At 41.6% G+C, this 20,193-nt stretch overlaps 1 protein-coding gene across 2 annotated transcripts in view; it reads right to left on the reverse strand.

Annotated features, from left to right (window-relative positions):
* Positions 1–20,193, reverse strand: part of arvcfb (ARVCF delta catenin family member b) — a 263,985-nt gene that overhangs the window by 154,502 nt on the left and 89,290 nt on the right. For both annotated transcript variants that reach the window (XM_061037314.1, XM_061037313.1), the window contains exon 3: positions 7,912–8,007. The gene's annotated coding sequence lies outside the window, so the exon portion shown is untranslated. The remainder of the gene's footprint in view (positions 1–7,911; positions 8,008–20,193) is intronic.

The raw sequence follows: 20,193 nt of genomic DNA on the forward strand, positions 1-20,193 counted from the left end.
TCCTCACAGAGTGAAACACGAAGAGGAGCCTGTTCGGAAAGTTAAACTCCACTTCTGAGCGAATCAAAGAAAAATCTTCCCTTTTTATCTTTACCTATATGTGAGGAACAAAATCTCTCATTACTAAGCCCGTTTCTTTATCATTGTCAAATCAGCACCTGGTCGCACCATCTCTATGTTCATTCAAACGTAGCCTGGTTTGTATTCTATAATTTAGGAGTGTAACCTATTATATTTATTTTGTATTTTTTTTAAGATTTGGGCTCTTTTTTCTCCCTTTATTTAGAGACAGGACTGTGGAAATCGGGGAGAGAGGGAGTGGGGAGTGACATGCGGTAAAGGAGCCACAGGTCAGATTCGAACCCGGGCCAACCACTTGAAGGACTACAGCCTCTGTACATGGGCCGCGCTCACTAACCACTAGGCCACTGGCGCCCTGAGGAGTTTACACTCTACTTCATAACATTTAAGGTGTTGCACCAGCTGAGATAGTGTCAACACAGGTGTAAGAAGCAACTTAAATCTTGCACCTGGCTCCTAGTAGGGGTAGAGTCCTATATGAAACATGGTTGTCATGGCAATTGGTTTTGAGAGGTGGGATAACATGGAGGGAGGAGGAGGAGGAGCAGAGGGATTTACCGGCTGTTTGGTGTTGCCACTGTGTTCTCTGTTATAGATCAAATCCCTCAGAAAGGTATGAGGACACTGAGTTGTACTCCCTCTGAATGAGGATAATTTAATCTAATAAAGTTTTGTTAAATGACTTTTTTCATGTCAGAGATTTCTCCATTCCATGTCAGCGTGGTTACTTCACATTGGCGTTCCACCTTATTATGATGCTTTGTCACAAAAAACGTTTCATTCAGCGACAAAACAATCTTATAAAAACGGAGAAAAAGGCAAAGTTACAAGACTGTTTTTATAATTTTCTTCTGGAATCAAGGAACTACCCATCCCACAATCCATTGCGAATGATATAATAATAATAATAATAATACATTAGTTTTGTATAGCGCTTTTCTAAAAACTGAAAGAGGCTTTTCTAAAAACATAAAACAATAAAATCTATATCTCGATATAGATTTATAGATATGATATATAGATATATATATCGATATCTCTTCTTCTTAAAGGTAACTTTAGTCGTTGTTATAGTGCTTATAATAACTTTATAATAACTGTTAATACAAGTGTTGTACTATCTTTTTGTTTGTGTTGTGGAAAATATGAACTATATTCACTGCAGCAGAACAAGGTCATTAGAACATTTACTGTTAGCTAACTAACTAGCTAGCCTGCTAGCGATATTATCTGTTAGCATACGTCACCAAGGGGCGGGAACTATTACCATGGTAACAAATCAGAGACGCTGCAGTGACACTGGTCGTGGGTAATGCAGTTCTTTTCCTTAATATTGCGAATGAAACAAGTTTTTCTTAAAATGAGGTTGATATCAATCAAACTTGTGTCTCCTATAGGAGCATAAACCATCGTTTCACACTCGGGGAGCTCGTGGTCAGTCTACCTGTGACGGTTATGACATCATGGCTAATAATCAAATCTGCTATGGAGAAAATGAATGGGATTCTTACTTCCAGAACCAAACTGTTGAGCCCTATAAACGTTATACGCGTGACCAATTAAGATGAAGCTTACGTCTCCATGGTAACCATCAATGACTCAACTTGAGTTACAAACGTATTAGTTTCAATGTAGGGTTCAGTGAGGACTTTACACCAGAACTTAAGACAGAACTGAACAGAGCTGGGCCAACAGGACACAGGAGTCTAACATTCAGAAACGTCATCCTCGACTGGAAATTTAGTTCCAAAATGGAAAGAGCTCTGGGTAATGACTACCTACAGAAATAACATCGTTGTCTATTTCCAAAGCTTTCCACTACTTAAGATAACCAACAGCAGCGCAGGCCCAGGAGCCTCCTGATTGGACACACTTGATGATGGACTCTAATGATTCATGTCTCTGGAGGGTAGCAGGCCATCAGAGCCATTGCTTCCTGAGTCATAAAGGGAATAATATGTCAGGCATGTCAGCTACACCCCACAGCTTATCATTTAACACCAACTTCTGGGCCTTCTTAAAATAGCACAGGGAGGGGCATCTGAAGAATTCCCCCCTCTCTGTCCCCACGACAGGCCTGGTTTTTTAAGGCTTTTAGTTCAGCAGATGTTTGCTAATCACATGGGATTAAAAAAAAACACAGCCAAGGACTTTTAACCCCATCTCAAAATATGCAAGTAAGTCCAAAGATATCAAAGTATAAACTTTGAGGCGGAAAAGGGCGGGCGGAAAAAAGTGTAAAAATATTTGATGAGTTCCACATAGGGAAGGAGCGTGTTAGGTTTGACTTCTCTAAGGCGTAAACATCTTTAATTAAAAGGAAAAACACACTCTTATATTCCATGTGTGGAGTCGATGCTGCTTCACTTGTTCCAAGGCTTCTACTCAAGTATAAATGCACTTCAGCACAAAATCTCCGCTCTAAAAATAGCACAGTAATAAATACACACACACACACACACACACAGAGAAACACGTGGCTGCAATTTTGAGTGTGGATCGGCAGACGAGATGCAGCTACGCTCACTTCAAAGGCTTGCTGGGAAAATGCGGTAATAAATCCTTGGCACCTTATTTATCAGTTCCTCCCCCTGAAACAAATCTTCCCTCTGCCATCACACCGCTCTATGTAGTAAACTGGCAGGTGTTTAAGTGATTTTATTCTCAAGAACAGCTTTAAATGAGCAAGCGGTTTGAGTTCTTGTTACTAAATGTCTGACACCACTGTAAGGATCACACGTTTCTTATTTGTATAAAAAGAGGCCTTGGTGATTCCCTTATGGAGTGAGTTTATATGGACTTGAGTATCCCGGTTTTGATCAGGATTTTTAAGTATTTGTGTTTCTGCATCATATCCTGGTTTCAGAAACATGATAAGCCCTCATCCGGATTTTGAAGAACCACGATTGTCCTACCTGGAGAACTCTGAAAGAAACCAGGATACTATGGCATGTTTACGCCTTACCCCGGTTTCTGACTTCTGGTAACTACCTGGAGCATGCCCGGCTTCAGGTAAGTGATGTATCAGCAAAACAAACATGGCAAACACAAAATCTGCTGCCAGGGGGCTCTCAATCAATACTACAATAACAAAGGATGACGTCGAGGCTAGCGGGGAATCTTGGGAGTGATTCACCCCCCCACCCCATCGGTGAAACTGAACTCCCCGTTGATGAGCTAGTGTCTCCATGTATCATTCACATGAGGTTTTTATCACAGCATACAGCAACAGTACGGCAGCTTCCAGTAGCAGCTCACACTTCCTTCAGTTGTGGTCTTTGACGTAACATCTGGTGTTTCCACGGCAACGATAAACATTCCGTCTGTCATGGCGGCTCTGTAATGGCGGCTCTGTAATGCCGGCCAATGCAACAAGACAAAGTAAGTCCCGTTACAACTATAAAATTACAGATTTCTCTGGCTTTGATAACTGTTGGAAATATTTGAGGTAATGTGAGTACTCAACAAAAAATATTTATATATAACATAGGTTTAGTAAATTTTTCATTAATTATGATATTTTAATGTAAACATTGTCATAAAAGTCGATCAAAACCAGGATACTCTTGTCCATACTTATTGTTGAAATTTCTTCTTTGTGTATTTAGAAACATACAACCTTGAGCACACTGACCAAAGGAAGCCTTAAGTACCAACATTTGAGCTTTTTTTTCATTTTTATCTTCTCCTTCCTCGAGTGAAAGATTCACAAACTGGGTCAGTTGTGAGTCTGCCGTGTTCAGTCAACTGACATCATACACTAGATTTACAGCTGTTATCTCTCACTGCCACTCGATACCACCAACGTGGAAAGATGCCAAGAGCGGCTTTAACCACAAGGCCACCCTATAACTGTAATGATATGGAGCTGGCACCAAACCGTTCATGCCTTGCAGTGTTTGTGAGAGTCGGACGAGGTGACACTCTGTGATGAAAGACATATCCGGAAACAATTTTAAAGCATCAGTGTTATAGTTTTGATACAAGATAATTGGCTTTGAGTATGCAGTGTGCGACTAGAAATTCATCCAACCAGTTGGGAGCAGCTGATTGGTCCCTGATCAGCCCTTATGCCCTCCTGCACGCTGCACAGTAAACAACATGGACTTCAAAATCATCTGCACAACGACCTGAACGTACACAGTGTATGCCTGGCCTTGCTATTTGCAAGAAAGTAAATTGTTTCAAAAACTATTGTTTAAGCTTTTTTACATAACAGGATTAAAACAAACAAAAGGGGCCCACGTCTAACACAGAGGTGACCCTGAGGAGAACCACCATGTGCCATGTGTCTTCAGGGGTTTGAGCCAGGGGTCATTAGGGGGTGCAGAGAACAGATTGGGAGGGTATAGGATGAGGATAATTGAGTGTGACCACCAGTGCCCTGATATTGAGTTAGAAACATTCACCTGATTAGGGACTTGGTGGGCGGTGGGGTCTCCCCCGTGGGGTCTCCACTCCCCCCCCCCCCCCCCCCCCCACACACACTCCCCTTTCCAGAGGCTGTAATTGCCGCTTAAATTAATTCCTTGTCTAAACACATCTGATGCCCATCTGAGGATGCATCTGTCAGTGGCACAATTGAGTACGGTACTTAAAAACACCTGCTCCTCCTCTTCCTCCTGCTGTGTGCATGTGATCTACTTGTATTTACCGGGATGAAAATGTATTCATAAAGTCGGAGAGTAAACTAGTGAAATTAGAGGGTATCGCTCTGCCTTCAACTGTCATTTCAGAGCCACTAATTTCAGGCTCTTTGGGGGATTTTTCCTCTTGGCTGAGCTGTCCAATATGTCAAAGCTCTTACCGAGAGTGACTGACACTTAAGTGATTCATCACAATGACAATCTGCTGCGTTGGGAATTTACGCTCACCAAGGGGATGATTTTTACGAGGTTTGATGACTGTTAAAAAAACCACTACTCATGAACATGAAAGTCAGTTTAAATGACTCGACTTATCAAGAGAAAAAGCTTTTACCCATCCCTTGATGTCATACATGATGGGGGCACATTATGAGAAGTGTTTTTAAATAGTTTTTTTTGTACGAATGAATGCAGCAAAGCAAATCCTCAATTAAAGGGCAGAGTTGGTTATGTTCGAAAACTAGCTTGATGTTGAAAGTAGCATTCCCTCAGTGCTGTGTCTACACCCACCCCCTCCCCTCTGTGCTCCCTCTAAAGCCACGCCCCTCACTTACTTTGCTCCAGAAGTGGACCTCAGCTCATCTCTTACATTGTGTAGAAACTACATCGTCTCATGTCTCATTCAGAGGTAAGTAAACTCTCAGTATAAACTCTGTCATCGATGACGCTCTTTGAGTGTGAGCTAGAGCACGCAAGGAGTAGAGATCGAGCAGGGAGACAGGGAGGCGTCTGATTGGTTCATCAGATTGGTACCTCATGGCAGACATTGATTGAAGTTTTTACAGGCTTACAACTGATACAGATGATGGATTTTCTTTGTTAATGTTTCAGAGCACGAGTTATTAATGTCTGTTAGGACCTAAAGACAATTTCAACCAAAATGAATGGTCAGTCCTAATTGGCCAGATGAGGTGCTAAACTTAAGGTCAAAGTAAGGCTGCCATTTTAATGTCATTCAATCTAAAAAATTGAATTCTTAAACATGAACTAATACAGAGGGAAATCGGGATGGCGGTGGCAAATTTGAAGCAATCCGTGGATCTTTTTGGATGTAATGTCTTTGGATTAAATATTTTGCTGGATTTGGAATGAGGGGACCCATTCAGATGCAACAAGCCATTTTTGTTGGAGTATTATGATTGGGAGAGTTCATTAAATCTCCAAATGGTAAGACAGTAAAAGACAGCTAAAGTAGTTGTTTGTCCATGGTCTGACAGATGCGTAGATTGTGGCTGCTGTGGTGTTTGGATCTTAAAATGGTTTACATGGTCAGAACAATAATCATAGCTTTGTTACGATGTATGGCATGAGTGATACAACGGGACCGTTTCTTGAAGAAGGCAATCATGTATAAATGGGGTCCTTGAAGATGATTGTCCTACATATAATAATCTAAGAAGAACAGATCTGACAGTAATTGATTAACATTTTGATAAGATTAAACGGAGTACAAATGAATGAATGCGCTGTCAACAGGAATGACTCACCCTTGATTTTAAGATTCCAGTCCTTGTGGTTTTGAGGAACACAACAGTGATTATAAATGGCCCAGAGGGGTGTCGTTGATTGATGGCAGGATAAGCTAAGCTTAGCAAGGTTTGTGGAGTCCACAGCCGATCACTTTCACTGAGAGGAGAAAATATATGCGGCTGTTGTTTACCATCCATATTTGATTTCATCCTCTCTTTGAACCGCCTCCCTATGTGGAGGATGGCATGCCTGAAAATGCTGACAAACACACTCACACGCAAACCCAAGCACGTCCGCAAACAATTTAATTGAAATTAATAATATATGACGTTACAAATGTCTTTGTTAGCCTTTGTTTGAAGAGATGAAACAGTTCATTAAAACTTTTAGGTAATGATTCATGACACCTATCGCCTGGGGTGTTCCACAAGGCTCATATTACTGCATGTCTCCATCTGTAAATCTCAGTTACTAACCACATCTTTTAATGGGAGCTCCTGAGCTCTCTCAGGTTCTTCGGGATCCCCTGTTTGTCCCTATCCTTCTTCCTGCATCTTATCCCATCTCCCCCTATCCCATTTTCAAACCCGCCGCAGTTTCTGTAGATGGCTGTTCATCATGACTCTGAATTTGCCCAAGAATTCTGCATCTTAAAAGAAAGTTCTTTCTTGCCACTGTAACTATTGCTGAATGTGCTTATGATGGATTCATGCTGGGTCTTTGTAATATAGCAATGATTAAGGTGTTTTACCTGCTTTTTGTAAAGTGTCTCCAGATAACACTTGTTGTGAATTGGCGCTATACAAATAAAGATTGATGACAGACAAAAGACTGTAGAATTATGTAAATGGGAAAACTTCAACCATCTACTTTAAATACCTTCACATTATAACATTGCATAACATACTGAGGATTCAGCCCAATTCTTGACTGTACAATAAGCTTAAGTTCTTAAATATAAGCAGCCAATAGTGAGAAGGTGAAGGTTCAGAGTCGATAAGCTACCAGCTTATACTTCTTAATTGTGAGGCCAGTCTGAATGATCCAAGAGACTGTGACTGACTGTGACTGACTGTGAACATGCTAAAAGCATTGCACAAAGCTTTCGTAGAGCAGTCAGTATATCAATTAGCTCTGACATAACCTGTGTTGTACTTCTTAAATTATATTTGAAAAAAGTGTCTCTAAGTTGGAAAGCAAAAGAATTCAAATAGGGCAAATCCTTTGGAGCACATAAGACATCCAAATTGTAATTATGTGTCTCAGGTTGTATCGCAACAAGTGACAGACTTCAAAAACTCCATTACACGGTTGAGTCTTTCGTTAGAAAATGGACTGATAGAAATGTCCCTTCCTGTTCGGCTCTAAAAATACTCTTAATGCTGTGAAGAGCCCTAAAACGGCCTTTCAAGTGACGTTTACCTGAGCTAATTCAACTGTGTAAATTATTGAAATCAAAGCATATTTCCTCGAGGGAAAAATCTTCTAAATGTATTGAAATATAAATCATACAAAGCACCTCAGCCACAATGGGAAGTGGAGTGAAGTGAAGTGAGGCTCCCTTGAGGAGAGATAACAGAGAAAGTCAAGTCTTGCATTTGCTAACCAAAAAAAAAGGGGGAAAAAATGTCAGGAAATGTAATTACTGCAATGATGAGCTGAACAAAGTGATTAAAAGGAGGCTGGAGGTGTAGAAAGAAGGAGGCAGGAGTACCTTTGATGTTGGTGAGTGCCGTCAGACTGCAAGTAGACTGAGGACAGGCGTAGATCTGTTAGAGTCGACTCGTTTGCTCAGTCCGCCTAGGGAGACCTGTGGATGAAAAAAAAACAGGGAAATGGAAAATAAGTATCTAACCAACCTGCTGACAGTGCATCGCTAATACGAGCTTCTTTTATGCAGAAGAACGATTACAGTTGGTTTAAAACTGTGATGTGATTGGGCTCTACTCTCATCTACAGCACACCAAAGCTGTTCATCCTCTGCTGCACATCGCCTGGGGTGTTCCACAAGGCTCAATTTCAGGACAACTACTGTTTTCTCTTCAGGTGCCTTCATATGAAAACATTTTCAAAATATGTGGTTTCTCACTGCTTCTGGGATTCAAGTTATTGATTTAAGCATCATAGCCATGTTTTCTGAATTTCATTGGTTACAAGAAGTGTCAGTCATCGGCAGGAGAGAAGATAGTTTAAAATTCTTGCCAGTACTACTAACACAACCTTCATCGCCTGACATAAGTACCTATATGGAGTAGAAGGAAATAGAGAAAATTGACAGTCTGTATATAAACAATTTGTTTTAATGGTTAAGCTGCAAACTTCAACAGGCAAATGTGAAAATTGACAAAACTTTCTAATCCTGTTAACTTGTTTTCTTTCATTCAAAACTGCTTCATTTAACATCTGAACATTTTTCTTCTGTCTTTGATTTTTTTTAGAAGACTGGACACTAAAAGACAAGATTTTTATCATCCGTCCAGTCCCGCTGCAAATGACATGAATAAAGTCTGTGGTCAAGTGTGGAGAAATCGAACGTCCCTCAACTCAACTCAAACAGTTGAGCTGTTTTTATGCAGATGACACCCTGTTGTTTTGGTCAAAACACTTAGTGACACCCGTAGTGGTCTGGATCAAAAGGCACTGCTCTGTTTTGTATGTCTTTGTAAGTTTTTACACGTTTTTTCATACATCCTGATTGTGTGAGTTCTTGTTGTACCTAAATTTGAATTGCCCCCCGGGGACAAATAAAGTTTTTTGAATTGAATTGAATTGCTCAACCTGTTTTGTGTGGAATTCATCAAGTGTGAACAAAGTACTGCAACGTCTTTACTCACACCGAAAGCTCAACTGGTGTTGAGTGTGTGCAATAAGCTGATGATGCTGTTTTACAACGTCATTGTTAGGTCTGTCCTTACCTTTGGCTTTATCTCCTGGTTTGATAATCCCTCAATATTTTTTCAAAAATTTTTAAATAATAATTTAGGTACACAATAAAGATTTATTGTATTCTATTCGAAAATTCTAATTCTTCAACAATTCAGGCAGTCAAACTCCTGAATCCTAATGATGGCCCTGATGACTGATGATGGTTTTAAATTTGGTTTTAACAATGGTTGCAATGACGAGCTTATATATTCACAGCGTCCGGTTGTCACGTGATGTACTTTGAATTAAATGTTTAATGTTGTTTTTAATATCTCATGGCTATGTGCCTGCATGTGTTTTCTAAATGTTCCTTGTTTTAACCTGGCTGCAAAGCAAATTTCTACTCTGGGACAATAAGGTTAAAGTTCAAGCATTTTCCATTTAGCTGACCCCAAAATACCTTAAAAGTCTGTCAAAAATGTAAAACCATTGGTTGGAAACCTGGGAGACCCCGACAAGTAAGACATCAGCTTTGATGTTGAAGTCAATAACAATGTCCAGTTACACAAAAAATACTCATCCAGGGGGGACCTAGCCTGGTGATTGGTTTGCACGCCCAACGTTCAGATTGTAGATTGACGTCCAATTACAAAAAAAAATGTGTCAGCATTTCTCCAGAAATTATTCTTGTTCAAAGAAACCAAGGATACAAGTAATACATGCATACTGATAAAGATTTTTAGTCCTGCTACAGTACCCAGAATGATTTCAGTTCAGGAAGTTCACATAAAGAACGTCTCCTTTAATCAATGCCTCACTAAATATGTGAGGCAGGAGGTTGTCTAATATCTGATTTTTAATAATGAGGCAACACTCCCTCGATACTTTCAACAAACCAATATGTCAGCCATGACCTTAGTATTCACTCGGCACTCCCTCAACAATAAAGACATCTCAGGCTCACAGAAAGCACAAGACCAGTGTCCAATACTGCGGTGCAAATTGGTTTTGATGCTTCATGCCATGGGATGAATCACAACGCCGTACACTCCAACCTGCTCAGACGCTCTGCTGCCTTTGATGAGTGTGAAAACAAAAAAAAAACACTGGATTGACTTCACCCTTGAACACGTCACCGATGATGAAATCAAAAGCGGCCTTACCCAGGCGTCTTCGCAAACCAATTTGAATTTCAAGAAATGGGTTTAAAAGGATGTAATGTTCCTTAAAAGTTGCGTCATACAAGAAACACTTTGCTTTAGTCGAATATTTCTATTAAACAAAAAACCCACACAACTTAATTCCCAAAATGAGTTCATTATCAGTTCAGTTATGATTATTGGCTGTAATGCTCGAATGAAATTTAGATTCAGACTTAAGGCTGAAAAATTGAAGTCCTAGTTTTTATTTATAGATTTTTGTCAATATTTTTTACCAAGCGAAAAACCAAGACAACATCTCTGTCAAAACCTCAAGCGTCAGATATTGCCAGCTGACCTTTCATGACTTGAAACTGCATAAATTCAGAAATATGAACTTGCGCTTTAAGCTTTAATGTAAAGGCCGCTCTCCACATGATAAGTATCTCCAGATGCAGCTCTGACTGCAGGCCAAATATGCATGAGTGAGCAGTGAAGCCATTCAAGGTTTCATTAACTATGATCAGAAGACACCCACAGTGAGTTGGAGAGAAAAAAAAATCGATTCAAAGTCAACTTTCCTCTCCTCCGGGTTTTTTTTTCACTGGCTCTGGGATTAGACTATCTCTGCTTCTCCAGGGATTCCTGGGTGTGTTCACTTCAAGGACAGATAGGCTCTGAGCACCTTGGATTTCTGGTACCAACATCAAAGGTGAAGCTTAAGCCCAGGCTGCATTAGTTATGGTCCCGTTTCCCTCTGTCTCTCTTTCTCTGGTTTTAGACGAGTCCTTACATCCCTTCTGAATGGAAATTACCTCGACACACAGCCACAGCTCAAAGTAGTCCTTTTATTCATGCACATTTTTATTCCATTTTACATGATGCAATGCTCTTGTAAGTGAGGTCTCATATGGTTTGGCAGCTTTGAAAGTGGGAATGATTGTCAGGGATGAACATTTGAATGGATGATGATCCTCTCACCAACAGATGATGGCACGTAACCTCCCGGCTCATCCCGTAGAGCTGATCAGAGGTCAATACTGGCCAACTATGATTATTCTGAGTGGCAACTGAGATATCATGTCACTAAAGAGTGTTAGTAAATGGCCAATCTTATCAATGACCCGTTGATGCAAACTGAAGGCAAAAGGGACCCAAATCTGATTTCTCTGCTCATGTGACTCTGATGGATCTCGAGTAGTTGCATGCTTTTATCGACTGTATCCAATTTGAAATACCTGACATATATTCATGTTAAAGCCTTGATCCTTCACTGTGGACAACAATTAATTTTCATGAATTGGTGTCCACAATGTTACAGATTGTGTTCAAGGCTAAACCAGCGCTAACCCCAAAAATCATCTGCAAACTGCTGCCTACTACTTTTATGTCAATCTTCAAATTTATTTTTTATAAATATGGACATAGTCATGTAGTTTTGTTTGTGGAAACAAGTTGTGTTGACGTCTAATTACAAAAAATCTGTCGGCATTTTTCGGGACATTCCCAAGGAATCCCAGGTGAGTAGTAACCCCAAATCCCCACATACTCAATGGGCGGCATGATCCATCAGCGCCACGGTTTTGCTCCATTGGACGGAACTCGCCCTGCCCCACTAGATCTGTTTCTGCAACTTGAGCACAGCCATGAGCAGCTTTACAAACATCACAGGAGAACTACAATATTGCGCTGGAATAAAGAGAAAAACGTGCAAACATGCTGCTTCGTATTTCTGAGGATGATTTGTTGTTCATTTGGTGCCTGTTTTGACATTATGTTGATAAAGTGATGAAAAATAAGATTGATTAGTCCATATATTGTTTTATTTTGAAATTGACCAAACCCTCTGTGCGTTTCCTTCTCTGACTTCCTGTCCGGTTTGTTCAATTCTGTCCTGCTTGACGCGTGCCTGCAGTGTACTAAAATAGACTCGCAGCTAGTTGAAATAGAGCACAGCGTAGTGGCGCTGTTGGCACACTCCGGAGACAGACCACGGCACCCGCATGGAGTATGTGGAAATTGTGGGTAAGAAGTAAATGCAGATAAGAAGACATTCAAGAGACTTCCATGTTCAGCACAGCAGTAAATATATACAAAAACATCAGCATCCATTCCCTTAAGCAAAGATAATTTAATACCTTCAATACACACAGTCAATTGGATATATTTACACAGTCAGACTCATCTCTCCACTATTGCTTCTGTCGACATGTTGACAGTCTCCACCACTGCCCCCCCTCCCCGCAGGAGCCCCCGTCGCCATTTGACAGTAATAACTTGCCGAACCCTCATACAATATTAGTGCTTCATTTCAGCACTTGATTCCTCACCTGCTGTGAATTATGCAGACAATTGCATATTCCATCACGACTTGTACCCCGTCAACCCTCCTCGTTCTGAGAGCGGCCCCCGTCTCATTCTGTGATTAATAATGAATGCAGAGCCAGGGTTAGCTGTCTGACTGACTGACTGACTGACTGAAGGGCTGACTGTCACAGATGAAGGTCTTTCCTTAGCTGTCAGTGATCCCTCACACTCACAGAGAAGAATGGCTCTGCCGCCACATGTACTCAGGTACAACCTGACTCAGTGTTCGGGCAACTATGCAAATGAAATGATAATGTCATAATTAAAATGTAAGAAGGAGCATTCATTATGAATGTCTGCTGTGCACGTGGCTTAATTTCCAACACGTCCTCCAACCAGAATGACATAACAGGTTGTTAGATTTAGATTTTCAAAGGGAGAGTAGTAGCGTTTTCTGATCCCCTGTCTCTATTGTCAGAATGTAACCTTTCATCAGTTCCAAAACACAGAAACACTTCTGACTTAAATGATACAAATGAGCATTTCAATTTCTGCATCCTCCACAAGCAGTGGCGATTCTAGAGTCTGGTGGGGCCCTAGGCAAAAATTAATTGGGGGCCCCCCCAACCCGCGTTCACCACCATTATGTCTGCCAGTGTCCCGATGCTTCCTCCTCTTTCTCTCTTTTTCTTTTTACTCCCAGACAGATAATTCCTCTCCATTCTCCTTCTGTGACTTTTATTGACACATGTTGGTTTTCAAAGGAGAATGAGTGCTGTCAGATGGGGGCCCACTTTAGGAAGGTATCCTACTGTCATTGCAAAATTTGCACATTTTGAGCCACTGCTGTGGTTTAAAGTTTTGTCAGCCTTTGGGGGCCCCCTAATGGCCTGGGGCCCCAAGCAGTTGCCTGCCTTGCCTATTGACAAACAACGCCTCTGTCGACAAGGATGGTTCAGTAAGGATCTGTTTTATGTCAGGGGAAGAACAGGACCAGGGTTAAAGGAATAGTTTTGGATTCAAAGCAACACATTCACCTCATAGGTATATGACATCTATAACATTTCTTGTGCGCTGTGTGATGGATACGCTTAGCTCAGCAATAAGTCTAGTGACATGTTATTTCCAAAGTTTGACAATATTCACATGGTAGAAATAATGTTGCCTGACTTTTCAGAACACATTTCAGTTTAGTCTTCATCACAGCGACCATGGGTTTGAATCCGACCTCGGCCCTTTGCTACATGTCATCTCCCGCTCTCTCCTCCCAGCACTTCCTGTCTCTCTTCAGCTGTCCTATAATAAAGGTATTTAATACATTCTCAAAAGTCTATTTTAAACTGTAACTTACTGAATGTTGTTCAGCTGTATGCATGTAAGCATGAAAGACATCAAGAGAATGAAGAACACCTAGATAATTCAAATTTGACTTGTTGCTGCTCTGAAAATATTATTAAAGCCTTTTTTCCCACATTATATCAACGCTATGGAGTTTGACAGAATTGCAATATCAAGATAAACTTTATTTGTCCTACAAGGTGAGAAATTTGTCCGGGGCTCTTCACCCGTGCTGCAGCCATAAAAAAGACAACATTCCACATTGCTCACATTGCACATCAAGCATTGAACATTATTAAAAAATGCTCAGAAAATATGATATGCGTTCTCACATCAGCTCAGCTCAGACTTCCTGCTGAAAAAAATACTAGACAGCTGGCAGGAGAAACTCCAGATCTGTCTGGTGTTTAACATTTCAGTTGTTTGCGTCACACATGCAGCTCACCCTGAAAACTTCAGGAGTTTTGTGCAAATGTGAAGGCACTATAAGAGTTTGGAAGAGATGAAAAGTTGTGCTCTAAAATAACATCAACAAGGGGTTAAGGCATCTTTTTGACTAATATGCATCTTAGCCTCCTTAGCCATGAGAAAGCCCCGCTGTCATCCCTCACGTCAACTAACATTTGTCCACTTCATGGCAGCTTGAGAAGTAGTATTGTTATGCCTCATCTCTACATCTGACTCATTCTGCATTCAATCCATTCTCTCTCCAACTTTCCTTTGTTCTTCTCTCCTTTTCTTCCTCCAGTATACAGTCTCATAAAAAAGAAAACCTTTCAACTTAATGCACCTGGTTTGGAGGACTCTGTGATCTGACAGGATTGTCTCAAACTCGGTATTTCCAAGACACACTGTACTGCACATGCTCATCCAGTGTATTTCCTGCTGTGCACACAGACAGCAGCAGATAATTGTGTTTTAAAAGTAATGTACAGTCGATCATCACAAGTCCAGAAAAAAACGGACTATTTTCGTTTTGTTAAGCTCTTTGTAACCCTATTGTGAAAAGTGTTATATTAATAAAGTTTATCATTCTTATAAAGTGAGTTCGACTAATTGTATTCAATGTTGTCCAAGTTCTCATCCGGTCTGAGTTCACTCTGTAAAATCAGTCGAATAAAGCAATACCCTGACGTATTAAGAGCTGCCTGTCTGCCTTCTCGTGTCAGCAGGTGCTGATGCCCTGGTCAGAGTCACTCAGTCACTCAGTCAATCTCATTACGCTGGCGGGCGTATAGGGCAGGAACAAAGTCCCTGGTCGGAGCCGAGAGGTTAATAATACCTCGAGCACGGTGAGAAATCTGTTAGCACCTGAACGTCTCAGTTTGCTGCTTGAGTCCACTCATCAGAGTTTTAACTTTGTCAGCTCAGGGACAAAAAGTCTGAATTGGATGTGCTGGGTGAGTGTGACCCTGGAGCAATGTCTCTACTGTAAGTGAACTCTGATATGATATTACTGGAGGTAGAAGAGGCAATGATAGCAGTGACAGTAATACTTTAAAAGTCTCTTCGTTCTCGATTGTTTATGTCTGCAATTGATGACTAAAAGAAATTACAATTCCCACAAAGAGAATGGGATAGAAGTTTCACCTTTGTTGTGAAAAGGTGACACAGTTTCTTGCAAATGATTAATAGCAGCAACCCAAAACAAACAAACCTTCCATGGTGTGAAGAATGGGTACGTAACAAAGAGCACTTGAGAGATAACAGTTTGACATATCGGACAATCTCAGCAGGACTGAATGATACGATTCAGGTGATTGATTAAAGCGCAGTGAAGAGATGGGCACTCGAGTTTGAGACTCAGACTCGAGTCGCACTTAAAGGTCACATATTCTCCTCGTCTTCAACCAGTCTAAATAAGTCTCAGAGCTCCTCAAAACATGTGTGTGAAGTTTCTTGTTCTAAATCCACTCTGATCCTGTATTTGATCATGTCTATAAACCCCTCTATTTCAGCCCTGCTAAGAACAGACTGTTTCTGTGTCTGTACCTTTAAATATGTAAATGAGCGGTGTTTGACCATGCCCCCTCTCTGGAAGGGCTTGGGTGTACCCGGGCTTTCTCGCTCCATGTCCTATTGTTTACGGTGAGAAAACAGACTCAGAAGGCAGAACAAACACCTAGCTGTGGGAGTGTCACCCAACTGGGGGAGGGGCTACTGCCCTTTGTGATGTCATGAAGGGAAAATCTCCGGCCTGTTTGAAAAGTGGAGCAGGCAGAAGATGGAGAGGATGGACTTTTCTCATCATTGGGGGATTTGTAGACAGACTAGAGACACATATTAGTGTTAGAGAAACATGGTGAAGTGATTTTTACATAATATGTGACCTTAAAAGACTTCGGACTCAACCTAGACTCGTGGTTTAGGACTCGTGCCCAATCTTTTGAAATTGTATTTCTGGCTGTTATCATTACGAGCTGATTGTCATTACCTCCCCTCATGGAGCCCCCCACGTCATAGACCACACTCCACAGATGTCACAATGATGAGCACTTCACCTGGAGCTGCATTATGGCATACCTATAAAATGGTAGCAGTATTTCCTGTTACCCTGAGTAATCTTTGTCAATATCCGATGATGTATCACCCCCTCTAGTCCTGTATGCATAGGCTGCCCTTAAAGGTCCCATATTATGCTTTTTCTGGTTTTATATGCTCTTTAGTGTGTTTTCATAGTGTCCTGTGCATGTTTAGGCACATCTATGTGCAAAAATTCAAAGTCCGCGGAAACGCGGCTTCTCCTACCTCCTCCTGTTAGCTGTAGCATTAGCCGCATGTAACGCTCGGTTCTAGCCCCCCTCGATAAAAATTTGTCAGTCCGACGTCATTGTCAGTGTGAGATCACTGATCTAAGTCCATTGGCTCGTTGTGGCAAGCCCAGCAGCTCATGTTGCACGCCCGTTAACTTCTGTAGCATGCCCACGATATGACGTAGCCTGCGGTAGCACAGTAGTGCTAAGGTGCTAATGTTTATGCTCCCCTCGGACAGAGCCAGTGGCTGCATTCCCAATATGGTAAAAGAGGCGGGACATTTCCGAGAACCGTGCTGAGCAACTGACCAATAACGACAGAGCGGATCGGCAGACCAATCAGAGCAGACTTGGCCCACGTGGGGCTCTGCAGTCTGGGCTCAGCAGAGTGTAGCTGACGGACTCAGAGCGTAGAGGGAGCAAGGAGGAGCAGTACATGAAAACAGACACTTTTTTCGGACTTTAGCTATTGTGAACGTACAAAAGTAGATAGATAGATTAAATATACAAACCCCAAAAAGGGCATAATATGACCTCTTTAAAGAAAGAGAAGTCGGCTATGTGTGTGTGGATGTGGATTAAGAATTCAACCCCATCACCCCCAGCACGGTATGAAACATACGGAGGCTCCGTCTCCCTGATGGAACAACAGAACCTGGCGAGGAGGAGTTCTTTTTTTACGTGCCGCTGCTTTGAATAAAAGATCCGTATACTGGGATTTGCGCATGACGGGAAGCCCCAACCCTGCACTCGTCAATTATGTAACGTGCAGCATCGCAGTCTGGTGCAACACTCGTCCTCTCATCCGGAGCCACGAAGACAGAAGAAGACTTTATCTGGGGTATCAGGGAGTGAGAGGAGGGAGAGGAGGGAGAGGGAGGGGGCGGTTTAGACAGGAAGAGAAGGAGGCATCTGTGTGTGTGTGTGTGTGTGTGTGTGTGTGTGTGTGTGTGTGTGTGTGTGTGTGTGTGTGTGTGTGTGTGTGTGTCGTGGATGTCAAGGCCGTGATGAGATCAAACATTGTTCTGGGATGTTATCAGCTACCTCTGTTTGCAGCAGAATCGAGGAGAAGAACCGTGACACTGAGCAAATATCACCGTGGTTACTTCTATATATAGAAGAGAGACACGGTTCAACTGAATTCATCTTAATGCAAACAAAAATGGATTACACTGTCAGAGAAGCATTCAGTTATGGACGCTCCTCTTTAATAGCATCTGACTGATAGCACTGAAAATCATACACACAGAAGGCTAGAAGCTATTAGCATTAATGTCAGTCTAAAACGTCTTCCTTGACGAGGCTCTGAGATAGGGAAGAGGTGGAAATTGACTTCATCACACCCCTTCTAGCAACGGTGAATTAGAGGTGACCGTGATGCTTCCCAACCCTGCTATGAGCCACAGTTCATTACACAACAATAAACACTTTGTTTATGCCGATTAGCGTGTAATCAAGAAGGACATATTGTTAGCAGTAGCAAGCGGATAGAAACTCCAGGGGAGAACAACGGATTAATTGTGGACAATCCTAAATCTAATTGCGGTTAATTGGGGGAAAAGAAACACAACAACCACACAGCCATTCAGGCAAAGTGAAGCTTGAAACTTTGTGTGTGTGTGTGTGTGTGTTAGGGTAGACTTCAGGGTGAAGGTCACCACGCTGGCAGTGACATCGCTCATCACAAAGTCAGCCGCGATAATTAACTCCTGTCCCACTAAAAAGGAAAGCGGTAATTACATCTGAAAATATGAAATCCTCCTCTTGTAAACTTCAAGAAGGACTCAGAACACAATTGCTAATCAGCTGAAGCCTCAAACATTGAATGAGTGACGGTTGGCTCCAGAAACGGTCGCACTTTTCCCCCGAGGCAGGGAGGGAATTCAGCCAAGTGTAATTGGCCGGCAACCACATTTCTGGTAAAATAAAGGCAGCTATTTTTAGAAAGGCAAGTATGAGGCCCAGTTTCCTGAACGGGGCGCGGAGAGAGAGGCGGCTCAACTGGAGTGAAACTGGCCACTGGAGAGAAGAACGGAAGAATATTCCAAACTAACGGCTACAATGTCTCACAAGGGGCCGTGGTCTCCTTTTTTTAGTCACGTGTGATTGCACAGCTAACCCGTAGATACTTTTCATTCATGCAGAAAAAGAAAGAAGAACGCTCATGAGAGATCCTGTACAACCACCTTGTTAGAAACTCAAGTTTTCAACCAGTTATTTTTTCCCCATTTCTACAATAAAACAATATTAAAAAAAAGAGGAAATTGGATGATACAACATTTTGTCACTTTCATATAATTTTCATATCGTTGCGACTTAAACGATGACGTCCTGTGTGGTGACCTGGAGGAAGACTTAGAGCACATTTAGGCGTTTTGGTGTAGATTATTGTGGACAGAGGAAGAAAGGCTGGGATGACATTTCTGCACAATACAGTAGATGACAAACAGAGATTCTGCAGGTTTCTTGTTCTGGCTATGGCCCAAAGTAGCCTGTGTTCAATATATTTTTATATACAATATATTTATATTGATCAATAAATACAAAGTTCAGGTGATCCCATTTAAAATCCATGAGACCCCAATTGGGGTCGGGCCCCCGAGGTTGGAAAAGCCTGGACTAAACTGAACGAACCATTCTGTAAAAACAACCCGTGGTGGTTTCACAGGGTGCTTACAGTACATGCTCGACTAGTCTCCTTTGTTTGGTCAGAGCAGACTAAATTTGCTTTTTGCTGAGCTAAGCTAACTTGGTGCAGGACGATATTTAGTCTAATTTATTAACCATCTTCACATTTAAAGGAGCAATATGTACGATATTAATGAAATGATAAAGTGATCTTACTCTATGATCAGACATTAAGGAAACATGCTATGTTGAAGTGCTGGCTTCTCTGACAACAATGCAGCAGCCAGTATGTCCTCCTTCTAACTTTAGATTCTGCTCCTGAATGCTCTGGAATTGTTTGGACCAGAGAAGGTAGGCGGTTTTAAGGTGACCCCCCACACGGCTGTTTTGGACGCCCCTCGGTTTGCCAGATATGAGAGCAGTTATCAGGTCAAACCAACAGGTGTTAGTGCAGTGATGGAAGCAGCAAGAGAAGTGGTTCAGATAGAAGTGATTGTACCCGACCTAAAAAGCCTCTGCATGTTTCTAATAAGCTCCACGAGCAGAAACGTGCTCAAACTAGGATCAATATTGGAGAAGCTTTTGAAAAATGGAGAGAGGTTAGAACACAGAAAGGTTTACAGACCGATGCAGAGCTGGATAAACACTGAAGCTTCAGTGTCCACCACATGGTGACCTGCGTGAGCATTGACTCTAGAGAGGAGGGGGGGGGGGGGGGAGGCAGCTCTCTACAATGTTTTGAATTATGACCGCAGTACCCATTTTGACCACTAGGTGTCAGAGTTACATACTGCTCCTTTAACTCAGCAAGAATTGATTCAACGTGTTTCCCACAATCATTCACAAAACATTGAATTTTCATGAGCCTATCTTGTTGTTGTTTTTTTTTGTTCAGATGTTATTACTTAGATCTGTTGAATAAATGTAAAGGGTTAAAATATGTTTAGGGCTGAAATTTAAATGAAT

This window comes from Labrus mixtus, chromosome 5 (assembly GCF_963584025.1).
Source record: "Labrus mixtus chromosome 5, fLabMix1.1, whole genome shotgun sequence".
Lineage (NCBI taxonomy): Eukaryota > Metazoa > Chordata > Actinopteri > Labriformes > Labridae > Labrus > Labrus mixtus.